We start from the raw sequence: 23206 nt of genomic DNA, 5'->3' as shown, positions 1-23206 counted from the left end.
CATGCATATAGATGTTGAAATAGAGTTTGTTAAAAAAAGATTCATGTATTGATATGCTCAAGAACGTGTTAAACAGCGACAAGCGTGGCCCGTGACCCATCATTGTACCGATATTATCCCAACTTAACCACCCAATAGGGGTTGGGTTTTAATCACAAAATGCCTCGGTACAATTGGGTGAGATCCACCCACTTATAAGTTATATTTTATTTGTCACTTTTCCAATGTGGGATCTTTCCTCTCCAACACGCCCCCTCACGTGCAACCTAGCTCTAGGTATGCACGTGGAATTAATTGACAAACCCAATTTCACATTGGAAATCGGGTCACAAGTCCCACATTAGAGACTTGACCAATCATATAACAATCCAAGGCCCATAACGGACACTCGGCAATAATCCAATCGGAATTTTCCGATGGCAATATAAGGAACCCAAATTCGGGCTCATGACAATTGGAGAGGCAATTGGAGAGAGACCCGCTCTGATACCATGTTAAACAGCGACAAGCGTGGCCCATGACCCACCATTGTACCGATATTGTCCCAACTTAACCACCCGATAGATGTTGGGTTTTAATCACAAAAGGCCTCGGTACAATTGGGTGAGATCCACCCACTTATAAGTTATATTTTATTTGTCACTTTTCCAATGTGGGATCTTTTCTCTCCAACAGAACGTACCTCAATTTAACGTATATTGTTAAAGGAAAAATATATTGTGTGTCTTCGTCAAAGCAACTGACGGAGAGGGAATCAAGGAATCAGTGATTACCATCAATCAACGCAATTACGGATCAATCAACATTTAGTATTATAAATGTAATCGATATTTCAGTAAAAACACACTGTGAAAACATTTTAGAGAATGGAACTGAATACTTTTATATTACCTCTAATGAATGTGGAAGGAAACGCATTTTAGAGAAACTTATGAGTCAATCTAGTGGACTGTACCTCACTACGATTCGGATCATTGAATCCTAGATTGTCATCCATAATGAAATGTGGGACACTGGCTCATACATGCTTTGGCATGACCACCTAAGGCACCCCAGTCGTGCCATGATGATCCGTATTTTAAAAAACTCATATGGACATCCCTTCTTTCGAGTGAAACATAAAATGGGACAAAAATCCATCACACTGCAAGGTCTCGGTTCTAGTATTGCTCAAATGCAGTCATTGCCTTCTGAAGTACCAGAAGCACTACCACCCTCCCATTATGCCTCGTTGACTATCTCAAAGGCACATCACTCGTTTTGCAAAGCCTTCTCTTTAGAAAAAATAGGATCGAGACCTCCATATGCTAAAGATATAACATAAAACATTCCATTCTTACAAAGGATACAAGGACATATCTGTGGACCTATCCATCCAGAATGCGGACCATTCAAGTACTTTATGGTTCTGGTGGATGCGTCGACACACTGGTCACATGTCGCTTTATTGTCCACAAGAAATGCTGTAAAACTCCTAGCACAGATTATAAATTTAAGGGCTCACCACCCTGATCACCCTATCAAGTCTATAAGGCTTGATAATACTGGAGAGTTTACATCAAAAACATTTGATGAATATTGCATGCTTATTGGGATAGATGTAGAGCATCTTGTACCCCATGTGCATACACAAAACGGTCTCGCAGAAGCCACTATCAAAAGGCTACAGTTGGTGGCTAGAGCATTGGTTATGCACACCAACCTGCCTATATCTGCCTGGGGTTATGCAATATTGCATGCAACTTTACTTACACGTTTCAGATCCACTGCTAGCCAACCATTTTCTACGTACCAATTGGTAACTGGATATGAGTCTGACATTTCATACTTACGCATATTTGGTTACGCAGTATATGTGTCTATTGCGCCCCCACAGCGCACCAAAATGGGTACTCAGAGACGATTAGGTATTTATGTTGGATACAAATCCCCGAAAATTATCCGCTATTTGGAAACCCTTGACAGGCGATCTCTTTACCGCTAGATTTGCGGATTGTCACTTTGATGAGACAGTCTTCCCGTCGTTAGGGGGAGATAGGAAAAATGATTTTCCAAGGGAACAACAGGAATTCTCGTGGTTTGTCCCGACTCTGTCTCATTTTGATCCCCGCACTTCACAAAGTGAAATGGAAGTGAAAAGAATAATCGATCTTCAGAACGTAGCAGATTCGATGCCTAATACGTTTACTGATATCGCAAAAGTGATGAGATCACACATCCAAGCTGCAAATGTGCCTGCAAGGATAGAAGTCCCCAACAAGGGGCACGGTGCCGCAGATAGAGGCACTGCAACCGCACTTAATAGAGGTGTGGTTAAGGTTGTTGCTCCCCAAGGAAGAGGGGGAGGCCACTTGGTTCGATTGACACTCACCCAAGGAAGAAGAGGGTGAGTAAGGCACAAACCAATTATCAATGTACAGAATCTCTCTCATGAGATTGTCTCTGATTATAGTTATGTCCATGAATCAATACTGGAGAATGCTCCGATGTTTAAAATGATTCCAGAGAACAAAGAAATCTCAAAGGATTATGAAAGTGCCTATGAGTTGATAGAAAGATCTTCCATACACATTGATGATATATTTGCATATACTGTTGCTCAAGGAATCATAGAGCACGATGATATCGAACCACGCTCTGTTGCAAAATGTCAACAAAGAGCAGATTGGCCTAAATGGAAAGAATCAATGGCAAAATTAGATTCTCTGACAAAGAGACAGGTATTTGGTCCAGTAGTGTTAACCCCACCAATTGTAAAGCCTGTAGGACATAAATGGGTCTTTGTCAGAAAGCGTAATGAGAATAATGAAGTCCTGAGATACAAGGCTCGCCTTATGGCGCAAGGTTTCTTACAACGCCCTGGAATTGACTATGAGGAGACATACTCTCTTGTAATGGACGTTATAACGTTCTGCTACTTAGTTAGCTTAGTAATTTCTGAAGGACTGGAAATGCAGCTCATGGATGTGGTTACTGCATATCTCTATGGGGATCTAGATTCACAGATATATATATATATATATATGAAAGTGCCTGATCGCTTTACATTACCCAAATCAAGTGACTCTAAACCACGGAGTGCGTTTGCAATTAAGTTGAAACGCTCACTTTAAGGATTAAAACAATCCGGGCGGATGTGGTATACTCGTCTAAGTGACTACTTGATTAGGAAGGGATATAAGAACGATAAATTATGCCCCTGCATATTCATAAAGAAAATAAGTTCCGAATTTGCAATTGTAGCAGTATATGTCAATGATATAAACATAATAGGTACTCTTGATGAAATAAGAGAAATCACGAGCTACTTGAAATCCGAATTTGAGATGAAGGATCTTGGGAAAACTCGATTCTATCTAGGCCTTGAACTAGAACACCGAGTTTGTGGAATACTAATCCACCAGTCTACGTATGTCCAAAAGTCAGGCAATTTAACATGGACAAAGCACATCCTGCTAGCACTCCCATGATCGGTCGAAGGTTGGATGCGAAGAAATATCCATTTCGTCCAAAGAAAGATGACGAAGAGGTGTTGGGAACTGAAATTCCCTAACTAAGTGCAATAGGCGCATTATTGTACTTAGCCCAATGTACTCGACCAGACATTGCATTCTTACTGAACTTGTTAGCTAGATTTAGCTCAGCGACAACACAGCGTCACTGGAATGGTATCAAGAACATTTTCGATACCTAAAAGGAACCTTTGACTTGTGACTATTCTTTCCCTACAGAGAGACAAGAGGGACCGCAGATGGAACTGCAATCCCTAATGGAAATGTTGATGGCGAAAGTGTCACTCACTACACCGAAACGCCAAATGACCTTTTGGTTGGTTTTGCTGATGCTGGGTACCTCTCTGACCCACATAAAGGTCATTCCTAAATTGGTTATGTACCTTTGGGAACATGGCGATATCTTGGAGATCAACCAAGCAAACCCTTGTGCCTACCTCCTCGAACCACTCAGAGATCATTGCTCTACATGAGGCGGTTTGTGAGTGTGTATGGTTAAGAGCTCTCATCACACATATTCGAGGGACTAGTGGTTTGAATTCTACCACTGAAAAGTCTACTTGCATTTATGAAGATAATGCAGCTTGCATCGAACAGATGAAGCTAGGATATATCAAAGGTGATAATACAAAACACATATCGCCAAAGTTTTCCTAATATCGCCAAAGTTTTCCTACAATCAGCAACTACATGCTCTCCTCAAGATTCAAGTGAATCAAGTAAGGTCTGAGGAGAATATGGCAGATTTGTTCACCAAATCACTGCCTAAGGCCACATTTGAGAAACATGTGAAAAGCATAGGAATACGAAGACTTTCCAAGCTCCCTTGATTAATGTAAAGATCAGGGGGAGGTGTAGACGTTAGGGGGAGTCTAACACACACATGTCATCCTCAAATGTAAAAGGTGGGTTGTGCTCTTTTCCTTCGACCAAGGTATATTTTTTGTCCCACAGGGTTTTTATTGTTACTTGGCAAGGTTTTTAGTGAGGCAACAACTTATGCACCATTTCGTCTTTGACTTGGCACAAGGGGAGTGTTAAAGGAAAAACATATTGTGTGCTTTCGTCAAAGCAACTAACGGAGAGGGAATTAAGGAATCAGTGATTACCGTCAATCAGCGCAATTACTAATCAATCAGCATTTAGTATCATTAATGTAATCGATATTTCCGTTGTAATTTTATCCCTATATAAAGGGACTATGAAATGAAATGAGTAGGACCATTTCAATTGTCATTTTACTTTTACACATATAACATTTTTCAACAGACATTTTACCATATTAAGAATGAACATCGTGCATTATTGATGATCATTAACCAACCACTCACCTTCCATGTGCTGATGTGCATCATTGGTGAATGGTGATGATATACCTATGTAGCTTTTTTTTTTCCATATTACATACTTGTAATGTGTTGTGAGTTTCATTTCTTTCGTAGCATGATATCTATGGAACATAGACATATAGAATATGTATATTAATTACATATAAGAATATTAAAATGTTTGATGAGTGTACTTTCAATCAATATAGTTTGAAATTAGAACGGTAAATGAGTTTATAGACGCAAATTTGATTTATGTCCACATACATATCATTACAACTATCAATGTGTTTTAGAGAAACTGAATTTGAGAGGAATTTGCTGTGTGTTCTCATTGATAATAGGGGCCTCTTTATATAGAGGATTACAATGCATAGAATCTCAATCATACAAGGAAAGTAATTCTACATTGATTAGGATTCTAGATCCTTCTAATTAAATCCTATTACCACTAGGTCAAGTAACCTAGAGTTTGGGCTAAACACAAATTAGGTTTTCCTTGAACACAATGTGCATTATTGGCGATTATATCTTATTTTCTCCTTCATATATATATATATATATATATATATATTGTGTATATATTTATACTTAAGTTGTCAATTTCACTATTTCCAAATTAAAATTTTCATTTGTCACGTAAATCTCGTAACTACGTTTTTTGGTCGGGATTGAGATCTTGGAGATCTCCAGAGAAGCCTTGTGAGTTGTGACTATGTAAAAGGAAATGCGACATGACTAGTGTAACCATTAAAGCCAAAGAAAAAATCTCTGATTCTGTGACTTCTTCAGAAGTGTTATTAAACAATACCATTTTTTTCACATTTTTGATGATTTTAAGAATAATGAATTGAATGTTCGGAGCATAAGGCTCAAAAAGGTCAAATTTTAGACAAATTGATTCCCTATAGTCATAGGAAAGTCATGACGCACATTAAAATCAAGAGAAGATTTTAACCCAAGTGTGTGTGTCTATATATATATATATATATATATATATATATATATATCCTAATTCACACCCAATTCACATCATGGAACATTTCTTATATGTTTATAATTAGGGAAATTTTATTATACACCCAATTTCCTAATCACATATTTAATTCGGCACATAAGATTCTTTTAAAATACGCCAAAACTTATTAGCTAGGTTTATCTCAAAATAAAATAAAAATTATCAACTAGAATAAATAAATAAAAACCTGTTTTTGTTAAAAATTTGATCGGATCATCAACGGATCACCAATGCTTAAAAACGGACTGAATCATTAATAGATCAGATCAACCTAAATTCATGTTTGATCCGTTAAATAGATAGCTTAAAGGATTCGGACCATTACTAGATCAAATTTTCAATCCAAATATGTAAAATAACCACGGATCAGAACCAAAGCAAAATCCTGTCCGTTTAGGACGTCATCCACCACGTCATCCGGTCTACTTATTCTATAAATATGAGATATTTTGCCTCACGGTTCTCCCATACTGCGATTCTCTCGTACTCCATATGCTAGTACACACACACACACTCAAAATCACAGAGAGAGGGGAGCGAGTTCGTTCTGTATCAATGGCGGCGTCGCAGACCATCGACGTCCGGAACCTCAACCGCGAGCTCGTCCTCAAGAAAGCCCTCGCCACTGACGATCAGGACAACCAGCACCTCCTCGCCGGAATAAAAGAACGCCTCGACAGGTACGCCTACGTTACCGACTCCCCCCACCCCTCTCTCTCTCTCTCGGTTTTTGATGACGAGCTTGATTTTCGTTTTGATTTTGCCAGCAATGGTTTAACTACAGTACCTCGAATCTTCCGAGTTCTTACATATCCCTAGCAATAAACAGCATTTTGTTTCTTTTTTTATTTTATGTACGTATTTTGTTCCTTGATTTATTTACGGAACGTTCTTTGAATTTGGTAAAAATGAAGCTGCACGCATGGGCCGTACAGATTGGAAACCTCTTCGTATGTCTACTATGGAATCGACGGTCTAGAATCACCTACAGAATTTTATTTTATTTTTTCGAAAAAATTTTCGTATCACGCATATTTTTCTCGGGAATAATAACTCAGAAACCAGATTCAGTGAGTAGTGTTAACTAGTTGTGATTGAGCAATAATTGCTTATCATAAATTGAAATTAATATATAGCATTTTTGGATTACAATAAGTGAAGTCTGATCCATCTTTTTTCACGGAAATGCCATAGAGTAAATTAGGATCCTTCAGTTTCTGGGTGTCCAATAAAACGAAGTCCTGATTAATTTTTCACGAAATATTATCAAATTTACTAATTAAGTAAGTTCAGTGACTAGTGTAATGCAGGATCATAATTTGACATTATTATCAGTGTTTTTATTATACAATGATGCATTTTGATCAATCTTTTATTGTTCTTCTTTGGTTCTTTCTATGCTTTACTTATTCTGTGTATTTTTTTTAATTTCCTTCTATGGCAGACGTTCAAACAGGATCAAGAGCTTTGCCTACTCTCATCAACTATATTCGTGATGGTATAGAGGTAGTTTCCTGAATCAATCTTAACCAGCTACTTAAAAGGTTTATTAGTTTTATCTAAAAAATGCCTGATTATATGATATATGTGACGCAGGGTATTTTAACTAGTTTCAGGATTGTTAAACCCAAGCGACGGTCTTTAACGATTTTGAACAACATCAGCGGCCTTATCAAACCCGGAAGGTAATGATATCATTAGGTGTTCATTTTATTTCAGCTCAGTGGAAGTGCTTCCATTATTGAAATGTGGTCTTCCGTAATAGTTACTTGACCTGCATATATGAAAGGAAATGGAGTCATTGGAAATTAAAAAAGCAGAGGCCCATTTTATTTATTGAGATCATGCATTGATAGATATAGTTAATTAGCAAATATGGATAGTATTTGGTGCAACAGTAATTAACCCTGTTACTTTTACTCTTCAACTGCATAACTTACTGATAGCAACCATCTAATGAGTTGGTGCTGTCACTGCTACGTTAAAGAAATTCACCATAATATCAGCATAGTGGTCCCTTTGATTTTAATGTTTATTCTCTTTTCCTGTCGTAGGATGACTTTGCTTTTAGGACCCCCAAGTTCTGGCAAATCCACTTTGCTCATGACTCTTGCAGGAAAACTAGACTGCAACTTAAGGGTTAGTAGCTGATGAATATCGTTCACAAGCATAGATATCATTTTTGAGCGTGTGTGTGTTCCCAATTCACAGCTATTGAGTCTTTTTCCGGTCCACTAGCTAGGCACCCTTTCTCAATTTGTCATCAATGATTTCAGGACTGAATGCATGTTTCTTTAGGTTAGTAAAAATCAATCACAATACGACAAGCTAGAATAAGAATAACAATGTAAATTCTTATTGTCGCAGGGTAGACTATATATAGTGATGCAAATCCTTATTAATTATCAGTTGGTATTATGATCGACAAGATAGGGCACTCCTCATAAAGCTTCTTAAGAATTTGCAGATGAAAGTAACAAAAATTGTGATGGACTACTTTCAATAAATCTCTCTCTTTTCACATCACATAAATTGACTTTGAAGTTAAAGGAGGCTTAGTCTAGTTGACTTTGAGTTCACAAATATATTTTATACTTACCAGTTACCACTGGGTCCAATTAACAATGATATTTTATTTACATTTTGGTATTTTTGTCTTCAGAATAGTGGTACCATCACATATAATGGCCATAAGCTTGATGAGTTCTGCGTTCAAAGAACATCTGCTTACATAAGCCAAACAGATAATCACATTGCAGAACTCACCGTAAGAGAAACCTTGGACTTTGCAGCTAGAGTTCAAGGTACAAGCGAAGGTTTTGCAGCGTGCTTGAAACAGCTGGTCAGACTGGAGCAGGAAAGACAAATAAGGCCGGATCCACATATTGCTGCCTTTATGAAGGCATCATCTGTTGGTAAAATTTCAACAGATTATGTTCTGTTCAGGTACAATCGTCGGAAACAACATGATAAGAGGGGTTTCTGGGGGACAGAGGAAAAGGGTTACTACAGGTGAAATGACAGTTGGACCAAGAAAAGCCCTGTTTATGGATGAAATATCTACTGGACTGGATAGTTCTACTACATACCAAATTGTAAAATGTATTGGGAATTTTGTTCATCAGATGGAAGCTACAGTACTAATGGCTCTGCTTCAACCTGCACCTGAGACATTTGAATTGTTTGATGATCTAGTGCTCCTATCCGAAGGTCACGTGGTTTATCAAGGCCCTTGAGCAGAAGTGTTGGAGTTCTTCGAGTCATTAGGATTCAAACTACCCCCACGAAAGGGTATTGCGGATTTTCTTCAAGAGGTACATCAAACCTCATTTATTTGTTACTATTAAAATACTAATAGTGAACATATTGGAGGAACAAAACTAGTAAGCCTAGCCTTATTGATCTATATAAATAACTTTGTTTAAATATGTTTCCCTCAAGGTACAGTTAGCTAACCTGTTTTTCATTTATTGCCAGGTAACGTCTAAAAAGGATCAAGCTCAGTACTGGGCTGATTGTTCGAAACCATACACATACCTTTCTGTTTCAGAAATTGCAGAAGCCTTTAAGGAGTCCAGGTTTGGAAGGTCTGTGGATGACACTCTCTCTGCTCCATATCATAAATCTAGCTGTCTTCCTTCGGCTTTGCCAAAAACTAAATATGCAACCTCAAAATGGGAGCTTTGTAAAGCATGCTTTTCACGAGAACTGCTGTTGATCAGCAGGCATAGGTTTCTTTACACATTTAGGACCTGCCAGGTATATGCTTAATTTAATCTGTCACTCAAATTTTATTTTCATTTTTAATAGTATAATTCTTTTTCATATTTTAATCTGTATGCCATACTTGTTGCAGGTTGCATTTGTTGGATTTGTGACATGCACAACATTTCCTAGATGGAAATTACACCCCACAGATGAAATAATGGCAGCCTTTCTCTTTCTTGCTTGTTCTTTGGGTTAGTGCACATGATGTTCAATGGGCATTCCGAGCTACCTCTTATGATATCTCAGCTCCCAGTCTTTTACAAGCAAAGGGATAATTACTTTCATCCTGCGTGGGCATGGTCTGGTGTTAATTTACTTCTGCGCATACCTTACTCTATTATTGAAGCTGTCGTATGGTCTTGTGTCGTATACTACACAGTTGGTTTTGCCCCTGGTGCTGGGAAATTTTTCCGTTTCATGTTTTTGCTATTTTCTGTGCACCAAATGGCTTTGGGTCTCTTCCGGACATTGGCATCTCTTGCAAGAGATATGGTCATTGCCAATGCATTTGGATCAGCTGCATTACTTGTTATATTTTTGTTGGGTGGATTCGTTATTCCCAAAGGTACAAAAATATTTTGCATGGTTAGGAGATTGGTTATTATTAGTAATTTGCCTTGTTATATGTTTTAGTAACTGACCAGCCTGCCTTTTCTTTTTCAGATAGCATTAAGCCATGGTGGCAATGGGCCTTTTGGCTATCACCACTATCATATGGACAACGCGCTCTTTCTGTCAATGAATTTACTGCTGTAAGGTGGATCAAGGTATGCTTATGTCAATTTGGAATCAAATTATCAAAATGATATTCATGAGATATGAATCCATTATTTAATGCTTTGGGACCTTTGCAGATAGCTCCTTTAACAAACAGAACAATTGGGCAAAATGTCCTCCAAGAACACAACTTACCAAATGGTGATTATTGGTATTGGATTGGAGTTGGTAGTCTGTTAGCTTATGCATTGCTTTTCAATTGCACAGTGACTCTGGCCTTGACGTACCTAAATCGTAAGTTTGAAAGAAATTTGTATGTTTGTATCTCCAGTAGTCCAGTTAATGCATTCAGTTTATAAATCAAAAAAATATATTGTTTTCTGTTCATGTTTTATTTGTATATCATCTCTAAGAATGTTGTTCATCACATGTTCTTCACAGCACTAAGGAAGTACCAGACAGTGCTTCCACTTGATGACACAGAAGGGAGTCCTGCTGCAGATGGTCAGTCGCAACTCCACCATCTACCTCATGTATTAATATATTTAGATATTTAGGAGATTCAGTTGACTTGTAATAACTACAATACTCTGATTATGCAGGGGGTAAAAATAAGACCGTGTCTAGCCCAAAATCAGCTGGAGGTAACAGCCCAGTAAAGGGAATGATCTTACCATTTCAGCCATTAACAATGACTTTCCACAATGTTACCTACTCTGTTCACAATCCAAAGGTGCGTATCCTTTCAGCTTTATTTTCTTTTAGCTGATGAGACCTAGTTTGTAGCCCTTCAAGTTTATGTCCTATACATTACAGATAATGCAAACTGGCATCTTTAATGTTTTTAGGAGATGAAGTCACAAGGTATACCAGAATCGAAGTTGCAACTCTTGTCGAAGGTGAGCGGAGTATTCTCACCAGGTATTCTTACAGCTTTAGTTGGGTCTAGTGGAGCTGGAAAGACCACTTTGATGGACGTCCTTGCTGGTAGGAAAACTGGTGGATACATAGAAGGAGATATTAAGATATCTGATTACCCGAGAGAGCAACGTACTTTTGCTAGAGTAGCAGGATATGTTGAGCAAAATGACATACATTCTCCTCAAGTTACAGTTGAGGAGAGTCTATGGTTTTCTTCTGCTCTTCGCCTTCCAAAGGAAGTCAGCACAGAGACAAGACTCGTGAGTTGCTGCATACAACTTATGATATTGATATTCGTTTTGCTTCCCCTCATTGTTGCAATTTATTTTTCACATAACCTTACTATGTTAACATTGCAGGTGTTTGTCGAAGAAGTAATGGAACTAGTAGAGCTTGATACTCTAAGGCATGTTTTGGTTGGTGTGCCAGGCAGTTCAGGCTTATCAACAGAGCAAAGAAAACGCTTAACAATCGCTGTTGAGCTTGTTGCGAACCCTTCAATTATCTTTATGGATGAACCCACATCTGGACTGGACGCAAGGGCAGCAGCCATTGTGATGAGGACTGTTCGTAATACTGTTGATACAGGAAGAACGGTGGTCTGCACTATACACCAACCAAGTATCGACATTTTTGAGTCATTTGACGAGGTACGATAGATTATTATCTTACAGTTTTAAATATGATGTTCTGTCCACTTTCAAATATGATGTTCATCTGAATTTCTGATTGGTTTCATACACAGCTTCTTCTTATGAAACGAGGGGGGCAAGTTATATATGGAGGAAAGCTAGGCCAGCACTCCCAGACAATGATAAACTACTTTCAGGTAAAATTTTCATTTGTTACTTGGTACACAATCTAATGGATTCACTGCTATATCAAATTGGAATAATATATAGTGTTTCTTTGAGAGTTTGTCCTCATTACCGTTTTGTTCTGCAGGAGATTAATGGAATCACTCCGATTCCAAGCGGGTACAATCCAGCAACCTGGATGCTGGAGGTAACCACACCGTCTTGTAAACAGAGAATCGGAGAAGACTTCGCTACCATATACAGGAATTCAGAGCAGTACAGGTACCTTAGTTTGATGTTGTGGTATAATCTACAGTGAGCAACACCTCTGCTGCTTCTGTCTACTTCGTTCTCTATTCTTACTAGCTGCAATTGGTTCTTACAAGTATCACCTTATGCTATTTCTTGTATAACCATCTTCACATTCTTGCTTCAGGGAGGTGGAAGAGTCCATCAAGCAGTTGAGTACTCCTCCAACCGACTCAAAACCATTAAAGTTTGCTTCCACATATTCACAGAACACATTGGCTCAACTTAGGAACTGCTTATGGAAACAGAATCTCGTGTATTGGAGAAGTCCACAATATAATGCGATGAGGTTAATCTTTACTATCCTTGCTGCATTGATACTGGGCTCGGCATTTTGGGATGTCGGTACAAAAAGGGACTCGCTTCAATCATTGATGATGGTTATGGGAGCTCTTTATTCTGCTTGTTTGTTTCTTGGGGTCAATAACGCTTCTTCAGTTCAGCCGATTGTTTCGATTGAGAGGACGGTATTTTATCGAGAGAAAGCAGCTGGAATGTATTCTTCTTTGGCTTATGCAGCGGCCCAGGTAAGTCCCTTTACACCACTGAGAATTAAGATTAATTAGCAAATTGTATTTCTGGAAAGCAAGTAAAACCCCAGTTTTTGAACCCCACCTAATATTATGTATCTTCTTTGCCTTCGATTGCCATGCAGGGCCTTAAAGAGATCCCATACATTGCTGTGCAGACAATAGTATACGGGGTGATCACATACTTCATGATAAATTTTGAAAGGACAATCAGTAAGTTTTCTAATTTTTCCATTGGAATTGATCTCTTTGTTAACCTTGGTATCATCCTCACTATTTCTTTCTTTGTTGCAGCAAAATTCTTGCTCTATATTCTGATCATGTTCCTCACTTTCGTATATTTCACTCTTTTCGGCATGGCGGCTGTTTCTGTCACAGCTTCTCAACCCCTGGCAGCTGCCATCTCTGCTGCATTTTACTCATTGTGGAATCTATTCTCTGGTTTCCTCGTCCCCAAACCAGTTAGTAACATTTCCTTCTTCCATAAAATGATATTTCCTGCTATACTATCTTAAATTCTTAATACATAGATCTTAGAACGTTTTATCACAGCTTAAGAATTTGGGATTCAGTTTGTCCAACACTTAAAACCTTTGTTCATTGACCAACTAACTCTTGCTTCTTGTGTAAATATCATTTCAGAACATCCCGGTATGGTGGCTTTGGTTTTACTACATCTCCCCAGTTGCATGGACACTCAGAGGTATTATCACTTCCCAACTTGGTGATGTGGAGACCATTCTTGTCGGACCTGCGTTTAAGGGCACCTTGAAAGAATACTTGGAAGTCAGCCTTGGCTATGGCCCTGGGATGATTGGAGTTTCAGTAGCTGTGCTTCTGGGCTTCAACGTCCTTTTGTTCAGTATCTTTGCCTTCTCCATCAAATTTCTCAACTTCCAGAGTAGATAGACAGGCCCAGCGGCCCAGCCATAGAAATAAGCATTTAATATTTACCCTTCTCTGGCTTCTTACAAGAGTTCTTGAGGATAGTTGCAAATTTTATTTGGATGTTTTATACAATGGATAAATGATGAGTGTCGATTGTGTATTCTGCGATGGAAATTCACTGTCCCTGGTAATCGATTCAGTACTAAACTGTTTCCTTTCTGCGTGATGAGTGAAACATCTCTTCGAAGAGAACTCTTAAAAATGTGAACTACTATCCCCATGGTTTCTAAGAAAGGAAAAAATAAATAAAACTGACTATTCAGCAACTTCAACTTTTAGTCCAAGTTTCGTTGCACATGCAATTACCGAGTACGTTTGGGGCATATCATTAAACCTAGAAATCGCCCCTCTGATATCAATGTAGTAATTGCCAATAAAAAAATCGTGTTGGAATTAATACTTTTCTGGTCCAACTAGGACAACTCCAGCAGAGTTCGCTTAGGTCAGTTCGCTGAAGAATCATTCAACTGAGCAATAGTTTGTTCATGAAGATCTTCGTTACTGAAGAGTTTGCTGCTCCTGATAGTTTGTAGCCACTTGCGTTACTGTTTGCTCCACTCAAATTAAAGAAAATCGACTTAGTGTGTCTTATCAAACTAGGAGTAGTATTATGAGAGAATGTTCTAGAATTCCTAGTTCTATTCGGATTAGATTTCCTTGTAACATTAGAACATGTACTTTGTAATCCCTATATATAGGGCTCCTATTCTCAATAATGAAATACAATTCTCTCATCAATCTCTCTTGAATACCTTAAACACGTTATCAGCACGAGCCCTAACCTTGAGATCAAAAATCCAAAACCAGAAAATTCATCAACATCACCTTTTCACCGTTGCACCTAGCCCGTGCTAGACTAGCCGCTGCTGCCCACCTGCGCGCCCCTGCGCTGCACACTGCCCATGTAGTCCTTACGCACCCGTGTGCCGCCTACTGCCCCTGCAGCACAGCAGGACACTCGTTCCTGTGCAAATTAGCCTGCTTGCAAGCCGCAAAATGTCTTGATAGGGACCTCAGATCAAAATTCTTCCTCCAACCAAGTTGTTCGTCTCTGTCTCTTCTATCTGACCTCCGAATTATATCGGAGTTGTTTTGAGACCTATACACCAATCAAAGTGAAAGCTGTTCAGAGGAAAATCTGCTCCGAATTTCAACAAAAAAAAAAATCCTTGAAAACCCCTACAGCCACCTTCAAGCATCACTGCACCAGCTCCTAGCCCACGTTAGCCTCATCTGCGTGCCTGCCCCTACAGAGCCTACACGCCCCTGCGCATGCATCCGTCGGCCAGCTCCTTGGCTTACCTCGGCCAAACCTGTATCGGTCACACAGCAGGGATTGAAAGATAGTTTGCAATCCCCGATCCAGGATCAATAGCACGCCTGCAATCCTACACGCTTGTATCAACACGCTCGTGTATTGAGAATTTCAAGTTCTGAAATTCATGAGTAAGTTTTCACAAGTAAGTTGTTCCCGTTTTTAAATTTACTTTTCTTCAGGGACTTACAAAATCCCTTCTTCTACATCCCACCTTTCTGTAACGTGGGTTCGATTTGCTAAAAACGAAATCATGGGGATTCACGCTACATACGAACTAAGAGCGTTTGTAATCTTCGGACTAAGAGCATCCGTGAGCATCGATTTTTACGAACTAAGAGCGTTTGTAAGCATAAAAATTTGACCATATAAACGTCATTGGTTTCAATCCAAATCCAAAAATTTGGAAACTATCATCGAAGACAGTGGTTATAACTCTTTCTCACTAGGCGTATTCAAGAGTAATTGTGATGTCTAGGAAAGGTTTGAACTGAGAGAACGGTTTTAAAAGTGAGCAACGCTCCACCAAAATCTCGCCTTACCTTACCTTGTCACAACCAAATTGGAATTGCCAAACGGATTGAGTAACTACTACTTGTCTAAGCTTGATTATCCTTTTTGGATTAAATTTAGAAACTTTGACGTAATCATTGGCTTTCATTGAAATAAAGTGTCGATTTCGATTCGAACTTTATTCATTCAAATATGTTTCCCTGAGAGCTAGAATGCCTCGTGGATAGTGCTACTACGCACACCATACTTCGAAATAGGCAGTTATTTCTTGAGATGACGCCTACTCGATCTTCAGTGACTACAATGGCAAGGTCATCTAAATTGATTCATGGGCGAGGACCAGCTCAATTCTTGTTGCCACATGGCACAATCATTAATGTCACTGAAGCTCTCTACGCTCCTAGGGCTGAAAGAACCCTTTTGAGCTTCAAAGATATAAGAGACAATGGTTTTCATGTGGAAACACATTGTGAGAATGGACAAGAGTTCCTTTGCATCACCTCTAATGACTACGGACATAAAAGAGTCTTAGAGAAACTTATATGTCATTCTAGTGGGTTGTATGGAACCACTATTCGAATAATTGAATCCAATCATATTATGAGAGATGATTTATGAGATTCTGACACATATAGGCTTTAGCATGACCGTTTGGGACACCCAGGTCGTGATATGATGATCCGTATATTAAAGACTGCACAAGGACATCCATTTTTCAGAATGAAAAGAAGTCAAAATCAGTTTTTGGACACCTAAAGAGCCCATGAGCCTCACAGCGCAGTTCACCCCCAAAACCGGTCATCCTTGGTCGGTCGGCGCCGCCGTCCCCCTACGGCCTCAGGGTGGCATTGACACCACCAATGCTCTTTCTACTCCAACTTTTGCTTCTAAAGTCGATTGTGACTTTGTGGCTCAACCAAAATCTTTATTGGTTTATAAAGCCTATCATTCGTTCTACAAAATCTGCTCTTTAGCAAAATTAGGATCGAGACCATCCTATGCAAAGGACACTAAAGAAATTATACCATTCTTGCAGAGAATCCAAGGTGATATTTGTGGACCTATTCAACCACCATGCGGACCATTTAGATATTTTATGGTGTTGGTTGATGCATCGACACGCTGGTCACATGTCATGCTATTGTCCACAAGGAACGCTGCATTTGCTAAACTCCTAGCCCAAATTATTAAGTTAATAGCTCACCACCCTGATCATCCTATTAAGTCTATAAGATTAGACAATGCTGAGGACTTTACATCAAAAACTTTTGATGGTTATTGCATGTCCATTGGGTTTGAAGTTGAACATCATGTTCCTCATGTTCACACCCAAAATGGTCTCGCAGAAACAGTCATTAAACGACTACAAATGGTCGCTAGAGCATTGGTAATGCGCACCAATCTCCCTATTTCTGCTTGGGGCTATGCAATATTGCATGCACTTGTGCTTATTCGTTTGAGGCCTACTGCCACTCAACCTTGTTCTACGTCCCAGATGGTGACTGGGTATGAGCCTGATGTCTCACACTTACGCATATTTGGGTGTGCAGTTTATGTGTCAATTGTGCCGCCACAGCGCACCAAAATGGGTCATCAAAAACGATTAGGCATTTATGTTGGATATGATTCTCCAACGATTGTCCGCTACTTAGAACCCTTGACAGGCGATCTTTTTACCGATAGATTTGCGGATTGTCACTTTGATGAGACAGTCTTCCCGTCGTTAGGGGGAGATAATGTCACGCCCCTGATTTTACACATATGAAAATCGATATATATAACCCCATAATTATATATGCGTGAACGTCCAGTCATCAATACAAAATACCTAGAATCTTTTTCCCTTTAACTTAGACAGATATTGATGCCCTGAACCCTCAAAGTTAATATACACTCGCTCCATAGAGTTATATATTACACAAGCTTACGAATTAAATTGTCAACAACAAGATAAAACGTAAATGCTCCTCAGAGCTCACTACAACGGAAGTCCAAATAACGGTAAAGTCACAAAGATGGTTTCCTACCGTAAAGCTGCTAGCTCGCTGCCTCAACCTTGATTATCCTAACCTGCAGAATTAACCCCTACACCGTTTGAATAGTGTACCGGGTTGTCACACAACAAACCCGGTAAGCTTTTGCAAGCCCGTATGAGTAACTCAAAACACACATGCACAACTGACGCCAAACAAGGAAAACAACTCACGCTTTGATTCCTTAAAACATGAAATAAGGAGAACAACTCACACTTTAATTTCCTTTCAAAATCGAAATAAAAGAAAGCAACTCACACCTTGTTTCCTTTTAAAACGAAACATAGAAAACAACCCACACTTGAATTCTATCAATAAAACATAGAAAACAACTCACACCTTGAATTCTATCAGTTGTACCATAAGCGTACCATAGAAAGCAACTCACACCTTGATTTCTATCAGTAAAACATAGAAAACAACTCACACCTTGTTTCCTATCAAATGTACCATAATCGTACCATAGAAAGCAACTCACACCTTGATTTCTATCAGTAAAACATAGAAAACAACTCACACCTTGTTTCCTATCAAATGTACCATAATCGTACTATAGAAAGCAACTCACACCTTGATTTCTATCAAAACGTTAATAAGGAAAACAACTCACACCTTGTCCCCTTAAGAACCATTAATAAGGAAGCAACTCACACCTTGTTCCCTAAAAATACATAATGTCATGAGTTGTAAATAACCAATTCCCGTTACCCCATGAATTACCTATATGGCAGACAGATTAGAGCTCTAACTGAAAACGTAACCACTCATCCGGCCAAAGACGTGGTCACCTGAGATTCTGCCCAAGGTCTTAGACCTTCGATCCTCGGACCGCACTGTCCCTTGGAGCAAAACATTAAAGGAGTCGCACAGGACCCAAAATGTTACACAAATTGCAACGCTTTTGAAAACAATCGAAATCAACATTTCCATAATTATTGTTTTCCTAAAAGCCATAACACAAAACAATAAAAAGCATCAATTCATGCCTATTGTTTTCATACCCAAATCTCAACGCTTTTCTCAAATCTCAATGCTTTTCAAAACAAATCGAAATCAATCATTTCCACAATTCATTTGTTTTCCAAAAGCCACACCCCAAAACAATAAAAAGCATCATTTCATGCATATTATTTTCATAAATCCACAAACCACCAAAACATATATATTTCACGTAAACATATATCTATATGTAGTCATCTGCGCAAAAATGCCTACTAATACATGAATACGTATGTATATATATACACCCCATAATATATACATATACACACGTAATCATCTACTCAGAAGTGCCACTAATACCATCTATAGTTTGCAGTTAACTAAATAACTCTCAAAACAATAAGGGTATTCCCGTTCGTGAAATGAACTTCGTGAGATTACTCACCTTGAAACTCCCGCTGCGTCTTCTATACAGAACCGAACCAAAACTATCACCAACAACTCGTCCAATTCACCTTCAGAAGCACCTAATCACCAATGACCTCAAATCAGTAACGATTCACAAACGATTTAAGTTCGAAACCCCTATTTTGAACTAAATCCCCAAAGTAACGTCAATCGAGGCGAAACTACATCCGAGACCACCCAATGTCTCCGGAACACTTCTACGATCGATATGTCCAAACCACAAGTCGATCGGACGCTCGGATCCTCACGGATCGAAGCATCAAATGGTCCAAAACCGTAAAAATCACAATATATTCATACGATCTCCAAAAATTGCGTATTATATATCAAAACGCTCGTATCGACGAGTGGATGATATACAATACCAGAAACTAACCATTACATGGCCGGAAGGCCACCATAACGCCGCCACAGTCGGCGGTGCAACCACCACAACTACCACCGGCCAAAACTCAACACCACAACAATCAATCCAACCAGAAATGTTCATCATGATGAGTAGAGCAACTTTCATACCTGGAGCTAAGCTTGGTTCAGCCTAGATCGTCCTAGATCAAGTTTGCAAGATCGGCCAATCGCAGCCGTCTGATCAAACCCCAGATTCGTTGTGCACCGTAGATTTTCAAACCTAGATCTTCCACTCCACACGCAAAATCGTCCTACAAGGTGGTTATGAGGATGATCAGAAGGAGGAGGAGATTCCGAAACTGAGAACGATCGGCCGAGGAGTCGCCGGGAACTGAGAAAATCTGACAGGATCCGACTACGTCTACTGTAGCTCCTCCGATCTCCACTTTCCGATGGTCTCCGTCGCCGTCAAGCACCAGAGGGAGGACAGCGAGATGGTGGCGATCACGTCTGCGTTGGTTTCGTCGCCGGCGGACGTCGGGAACGGCCGGAAAAGTCGGGTCGGGTCACCGGGTTTGGGTCGGGTCGCACGGAGGCTGAGGAGAGAGAACGGAGAGAAAAGGGTTTCCGAAAAAGGAAATATGAAAATTATGAAATTATTTTCGGAAATTCCCTATTTATACCAAAATGGAAACTTCTTCCAATGGCCATAACTTCTTCATACGAACTCCGATTCTCGCGTTCCACATGTCCACGAACTCGTATCGACGCGCTCTACAACTTTCGTGAAGGAAGTTTTTGGAGAATCCCAACGTATAAAAAGTCAACCTTAGGCAACCCCCTTAAAACCATATTCTTCAATTAATTATTCACCCGAAACACTTCCGCTCCATCCACGAGCCACGAAACCATCCAATAACCATAATTTAAATTCTGGAAAATCCTCGAAAAATAAATACGAATTTCTGGGGCATCACAGATAAGAACATAAATGTTCAACAGGAATGACATGAATTTGTCGTGGTCTGTCTCCCCACTATGTCTCATCTTGATCCTCGAACCGCACAGTCCGAAATTGAAGTGCGGAGAATTCTCAATCTTCAAAAAGTAGCAGAATCAATGCCTGATGCTTTTTCTGATATCACTAAAGTGACGAGATCACATATACCTGCTGCAAACGTGCCTGCAAGGATTGATGTCCCTAAAATTAGAGGAAATGACACCATCTCAAGGGCAACTGAGCATGGCGCCAATGTCCCCTCTCATAGTGATGGTGACGTTGTGGCTAGGCCCACGGCTCCTGCCAGGAACCGCAGGAGGCCCATAGGTTAGATGGATTCTCGCCCAAGAAAGAAAGCGAGTTTGGCACAGAATAATCCATTAATCATCGATGTAAATAATCCATCTCATGAGAATATTCCGGATTATGGTTATGTCCAAGAGACATCATTGGGGGACTCTCCAATGGCAGAACCAATTCCAGAGAATAGAGAGATCTCCATGAATTACACTAGCGTACATGAGATGATGGATAGAAATTCTATGGCTATTGATGATGTATTTGCATATCATGTTGCAAAAGGAATTATAGAATATGATGATATCGAACCTCACTCTGTCGAAGAATGTCAATGAAGAGCGGATTGGCCTAAATGGAAAGATGTGATCCAGGTTGAATTGGATTCACTAGCAAAGAGACAGGTATTTGGGCCTATAACGCAGACACCCCTAGATGTAAAACCTGTTGGCCATAAACGGGTCTTTGTTAGAAAGCCTAATGAGAAAAATGAGGTGGTCAGATATAAAGCCCGCCTCGTGGAGCAAGGTTTCTCACAAAGCCCTGGAATCAACTATGAGGAGACATATTCTCCCGTAATGGACGTTATAATGTTCCGCTAACTTGTCAGTTTGGTAGTTTCCGAAAAACTTGACATGCAGCTTATGGATGTGGTTACAACATATCTCTATGGGGATCTAGATTCAGAGATATTTATGAAGGTTCCAGATGGACTTCAATTACCCAAATCAAGTGGCTCTAAACCACAGAGTGCATTTTCAATAAGATTAAAATGCTCACTATATGACGGATGTGGTATAACTGTCTAAGTGACTACTTGATTGGGAATTGATATATTAATAATGAAATATGCCCATGCGTGTTCATTAAAAGAACAAGTTCCAGATTTGCAATCGTAGCAGTTTATGTCGATAACATGAACCTAATTGGAACTCTAGATGAGTTGAAAGAAACTGTTAAATACTTGAAATCCGAATTTGAGATGAAAGATCTTGGGAAAACACGGTTTTGTCTTGGTTTAGAACTCGAGCACCGTAATGATGGGATTTTGATCCATCCGTCTGCCTATACTCAGAAAATTCTAAGGCGCTTTAATGAAGATAAAGCAAAGCCTGTGAGTACTCCCATGATCGGCCGTAGTCTTGAGCCTGGAAGAAATCTGTTTCGTCCAAAGGATGAGGCCAAAGTGCCCTATTTGAGTGCAATAGGCGCATTATTATACTTAGCTCAATGCACAAGACCAGATATCTCATTTGCAGTGAACTTGTTAGCTCGACATAGTTTTGCGCCAACACGAAGCCATTGGATTGGTGTAAAGACAATCTTTCAATACTTAAGAGGTACGATTGATATGGGCCTATTTTATCCCTACAGAGAGAAAATAAATGACGGAAATTTGGGACCGGACCCCAAGAGGCAAATTGCCACCGTCCATAACATGATCGCTGGCCATGTTGCCACCGCCAGCGCCGCCGCCGCCCATGGTGGCCGACCTCACCCTATTCCCCTCCATCAAAATGACAATGATGTTTTGATGGGTTTTGCTGATGCAGGGTACCTCTCTGATCCTCACAAAGGTTGCTCCCAAATGGGTTATGTCTTTACCATGGGAAGCACTGCGATATCTTGGAGGTCTACAAAGTAGACTCTTGTTGCTACTTCCTCAAATCATGCAGAGATTATTGCTCTACATGAAGCTGTGCGTGAATGCATATGGCTAAGGTCTGTAATTAGACATATTCAAGGAAGTTGTGGTTTGAAGTCTACCACGGATGAACCTGCATGCATTTATGAGGATAATGCAGCTTGTATTGAGCAAATGAAGCTAGGTTTCATCAAAGGCGACAACACCAAGCATATATCGCCTAAGTTCTTTTATAATCAGCAACAACAATCACTTCTAAATATTGAAGTGAATCAAATCCGATCAGAGGATAATGTAGCGGACTTATTCACTAAGTCGTTACCTAAATCCACTTTCGAGAAACATGTGAAGAGCATCGGATTGAGAAAGTTGTCCGAACTCCCATGATTGTAGCAATCAGGGGGAGATATCGACATCAGAGGGAGTTATGATGTCTATATGTTCGATCTCGAAAAGTGAAGGACGTGTTGTACTTTTTTTCCCCTCCTCGAAGTAGTTTTTGTCCCACAGGGTTTTTCACTCGAGTAAGGTTTTTAACGAGGCAACGGATGAAGCGTCACCACCAAGTTTGAGCGGCACAAGGGGGAGTGTTGAAGGAAAATCGACTAGGAGTAGTAATAGGAGAGAATATTCTAGAATTCCTAGTTCTATTCGGATTAGATTTCCTTGTAACATTAGAACATGTACTTTGTAATCCCTATATATAGGGCTCCTATTCTCAATAATAAAATACAATTCTCTCATCAATCTCTCTTGAATTCTTTCTTTCTTGAACACATTCTAGATATTTTGTAGAT

General features: G+C 39.6%; 1 pseudogene; it reads left to right on the top strand.

The window, feature by feature from the left end:
• Nucleotides 1-6413: 6413 nt before the first annotated feature.
• On the top strand, nucleotides 6414-13941 carry LOC112199738 (annotated as a pseudogene).
• The last annotated feature ends 9265 nt before the right edge of the window (nucleotides 13942-23206 follow it).

The sequence above is a fragment of the Rosa chinensis genome, chromosome 4, assembly GCF_002994745.2.
Source record: "Rosa chinensis cultivar Old Blush chromosome 4, RchiOBHm-V2, whole genome shotgun sequence".
NCBI lineage: Eukaryota > Viridiplantae > Streptophyta > Magnoliopsida > Rosales > Rosaceae > Rosa > Rosa chinensis.
This window is presented reverse-complemented; position numbering and strand designations above follow the sequence as displayed.